At 34.0% G+C, this 4883-nt stretch overlaps 1 pseudogene; it reads left to right on the forward strand.

Moving 5' to 3' along the window:
* Nucleotides 1-3643: 3643 nt before the first annotated feature.
* On the forward strand, nt 3644-4378 carry LOC149178336 (actin pseudogene; annotated as a pseudogene).
* The last annotated feature ends 505 nt before the right edge of the window (nt 4379-4883 follow it).

Below are 4883 nucleotides of genomic sequence, written 5' to 3' on the forward strand. Positions count from 1 at the left end.
GCCTAAAGAAATACGTAGGTTACATAATTACTTTGAAAACATGAAGGCCATAGTGGCCATATTCAAATTCAAGGGAAAGGATAATATTTGGTGGGAGAATCTCAAGAATGTTAAGGGAATTTAGGAGAAGACATTGAACTCAAGTACATTAAAAAAATACTCCAAGGGAAAATACCTATCTAAAAGGTATTGTGGTGGAAATATCAGAGAATTCCATGAGCATAGATTGGGGCATATCGCCATGGATTCCTTTGCAAATAGAATTATCAAGTTTCTAAGGTATTGCCTTTAATTAAAGATGAGTAAGTGAAAATATAGTTCTTTCTTAGTGGATCACCATAGTCCTATCAGGGCCATATTGAGTTTGATGAACCAAGAACACTTGATGCCACTATCGAGAAGGAAAAATATTGTAATTAATAGTTAAAGCACAAACTAGAATCCTAAAAGTCATGGAAGAAGAAAGAGAACGTTGGAACCAAGAAGAGAGGATCCAAGTACTCATGCTACAAGCCATTTGGAAATAATGTCAGGTTTAATGTTTCAATAAAGTACTGAATACCAACAAAATGATTCCATTAAATGTGCAAATAATCTAATCAGGCCAACAAATTAAGAAAATGAAGATCCAAGGAAAAATCCAGTAAACTACTCACAATGTGGGGAGGATCATCTAATATGATATTTCCCTTAGAAATGGCACCTTGACATGAGAATTATCAATGCCCAAGGGGCTACAATTGTCAATCATGTAACTAGAAACATACCCAATATTTATGAAACTGTGGAAAGTAGGAAAGTATAACACTAGCCTTAGTGGTGGAGATGGAAGGTATAATTTACAAACATTTCATTTCATTTTTTATTGACCCTGGTTCTAACCTCATCTATATTTCTCCACAAGTTTTTGAAGCATGCATGTTACAAAAAAAACATGGCAAGTCTTGGTTAGTGTAGCTAGTTACAATAACTAAGTGGAAGGTTATTGAAGTAATTGAGGAATTCCCATTTCAGATGAATGGAATGCACACTCAAGCCATATTGAGTATGTTTCCATTGGGTTGATATGACCTACTAGTTGGTAGGGTTGGCTGGAAAAGTACAAGGAAAAAATGGATTGTTTTAATAAAGCTTTAGAGCATGAAGATGGAAATGGAAACTAAAGAAGCTTACAAGGCTTGCAGAAGCTAGTGTCAGTGAGTCATATTTCACCTTTATGGCTTAAGAAATGCTACATGAAAAGATGAAAATTGTATGTTATTTGTATATTAAATGTTGTTGAAGATAAAAAGTTAAAAATATAGGATCATCTAGCACTATAGGAGTATAGGGATGTATTTTCGGAGGAAATATTAAGATTTCCACCTAAGAGAGACATTGATTTTTCTATTGATCTATTTCTGGAAGTGATTCTAATATCTTAAGTACCATATAACATGAGTATTCTTGAACTAGTAGAGTTGAAGTTGCAGTTAAAATAAAGGTTGGGTAAGGGGTATATTAGGCTAGGTGTATCCTACTAGAGAGGACCTACCTTGTTTGTGAAAAAGAAAGATGGCATTCTCAAGTTGTGCATGGATTATTGGTAGCTAAACTAAGAAACTATAAAAAAACAAGTACCCATTTGCATATATTGATGATATGTGTGATCAATTGAGTGGATCTGTATTGTTCTCTAAGATAGACTTAAGATTAATATACCATCGAGTAAAGATAAAAGACAAAGGTATTCACACAACTACTTTGAGGACAACGTATGGTCATTATGAATATATAGAGGTTCCATTTGGACTTACCAATGAACTCGGTACATTTATGTGCTTGATGACCAACATTCTCAACAAGTATTTAAACAAATATTTAGACATTCTTACAATATTTTAAAATTTTTTAAACAAAAGTGTATGATGAAAATTTTATCTATTTGAAAAATATTATAAATTTTGTAATTCAACTATTTAAAAAAAAATTACATTCATTAACTTAATTTGAAACGATATCTTTTAAATTGTTGTTTTGATATAGATAATGTAATAGCTTGATAATGTTTTTATGATAGTTCCTGTGGAATTTTATGTCAATTTTATTTGAAATTTGTTTAAAATTTCAAAATCATAGTTTTAAGTTAATGAGTATTCATAATTTTCAAAATTTTCAAAATATTGAATGTATTTTCACATTCAAAAATACAATTTAAAAATTAAATTTTTATGTTAAAAAAAACTGATATATATATATATATATATATATATATATATATATATGTTTGTTTCAATTTATCCATTCAAAAATATAATTTAAAATACAAATCATTATTCTCTTAAATAAAAATTTATCTATTTATATTATAATTAAAAAAATACTAGAAAAATTGCTTAGCCTTAAAATTTAAAACACCAACCCTACTTAACTTTCAATTTACATTCCAACCACTTTGACTTTCAATTTAAAAATTTACATCCCAACCCTTCTTTAACTTTCAATTTAAAATTTTAAAGATGAAGCAACATAAATTGGTTGGTTCTTTCAGAGAGTCGATCAGAAAAATCCTATGGAAGTATCTTGAGAAAGAGGTTCAGTGTTGACTTTGATGAGAAACAATAATTACGTCGAAGGCATTCTCTCTGCGGGGTTGGGGTGTGTAGGCACTATTCACCCCAACCAATCACAAACTTTCTTTTTCATCCTCCTTGATCCAATCCAAATTTGACACGTTGAAGAAAGTTAGGTAGAGGTCGATTTGCTGATTTCGTACTCCTTCCAATTAAAAATCTGCCATGTGGAACTATGAAATAGTTTCCGAACCCATCACCTCTCCGCCTCACCCACAAGTCCCACCTAGATTCACACTATGGCTTTTTTTTTTTTTTTTTTTTCTGGAATTCCCTACCACCATGTTATTAAGCTCATGCAGTGGTTTGTTCCCTGCACCAGAGGGAGCCAAATAGAACTATCTTTCATAGCCTCTCCATAGTGACAAACCTGCAACCAGAGTGAACCAAATAGAACTATATTTCACAACATCTCCATAGCTAGCCATCTCCAGCAGAAGCTAGGTGGTAGACTAATCAATTAGTTCAAGCACAACCAAGTGAAGGCCTTTCAAAGAAACTCGTCGAACCTTCACACCTCGCATTCGATATTTAGGGAACACGTCCACACTATGAACTTCACCTGGTACGATACCTTCACACTGTGACCTTCACCTCATACAATGCCTTCAAACAAAACAAGAAGGTCTCCCAACAGAACATCCACTTGGAGAAACCTATCGTGGCCTTCAATTTGGCTGCAATTCAAAGCCAGATTGCCTTTCCGCAGATCGAACTTCTGCCAACGGGCTCCAAATCATCTTTGTATGCCATCTGGTTCTCAAGGGTAAAAGTCCCAGAGACCAAATTCCTTGGAAATTTAATGCTACTTTACTAAACTCTTGCACAATTTAGCCCATGAAAACCTTTAACAGTAGCACATGATGATGATAGGTAAAGTTCATAGTTGGGTAAACATACAATGACAATTCAACAATATTGTGATGTAGTTGAGTATGGTTTTGAACAATTTATCTAAGCACACAAGCAACAAATAATCATTCACACTGGTTCATCAATTTATCATGTTTGAAACTTTCAATGTGCCTACTATGTATGTTGTTATTTAGGAAGTTCTCTCTTTGTATGCAAGTGGTCGTACAACTGGTATTGTACTAGATTCTGGGGATGGTGTTAGTCATATAGTGCTAGTTTATGAAGGATATGCCCTGCATCATGCTATACTTAGGTTGGATCTTGCGGGGCAAGATTTGATAGATGCATTAATGTAGATCTTGACAGAGAGAGGGTATTCATTCACCACCACTGCAGAGCATGAAATTGTCCGTGATGTGAAGGAAAATCTTGCATATGGGGCTCTTGACTATGAACAGGAGCTCGAGACAGCTAAAATCAGATCTTCCATTGACAAAAGTTATGAGCTCCCTGATGGGCAGGTGATCACCATTGGTGTTGAATGTTTTAGATGCCCTGAAGTATTGTTCCAGCCTTCTCTAATTGGTATGGAAGCTGCAGGTATCCATGAGACAATGTACAGCTCCATCATGAAGTGTGATGTGGATATTAGAAATGATATATATGGACACATTGTTTGTAGTGGTGGGTCTAATATGTTTCCAAGTATTGTTGACTGTATGAGCAAGGAAATCACTGCCTTGGCTCCCAACATCATGAAAATCAAGGTGGTTGGACCTCTAGAGAGGAAGTACATTGTATGGATTATAGGTTATATTTTGGCATCTCTCAGCACATTCCAACAGATGTGGATTGCAAAGGTTGAGTAAAATGAATCTAGTCCTCCCATCGTCCATAGAAAATGTTTTTAAGTTCAATGATTATGTTACTTTAGTGCTTTGTGAAGATGGGTATTCTAGAGAATGTTTGCTTGAGATGGTGGCAATAGTGCTAAGGTCGAGATTCAATTTATTTTTTATGCAAGGGTTTTAAAGAATATATCTGTGTAATTAGATTCTCTGAAGCATAATTTTGTGGCTTTGTTCCACAATTATTTGTGTTTGTATTGCGAGATGTGACAAGAAACCTATCTGTTTCTCATTTAAAATTTTTTTCCCATAGATGCAAATAATTATTATCTGGAATGATGTGACAGATTCCTAGAAGAGAAAGGACACCTACTACAATATCATTGAAACCCATATGCAACATACTGCATAACTCACTAATTTAGCAACCAAAAGACTATTTTTCTCTTGCACAAAATTTATTCAGATGCTCATTGTGCAATGTCCAGCAACTACAAATGATATTTTTCTGGAACACTGTGACAAAAGGCTAGAAGAAAAAAGTGAAACCCATATGTAGCATATTGTA

This window comes from Pinus tabuliformis, chromosome 4_1 (genome assembly GCF_031772625.1).
Source record: "Pinus tabuliformis cultivar Carrire ecotype Pingquan chromosome 4_1, CPIR1, whole genome shotgun sequence".
Classification (NCBI taxonomy): Eukaryota; Viridiplantae; Streptophyta; class Pinopsida; order Pinales; family Pinaceae; genus Pinus; species Pinus tabuliformis.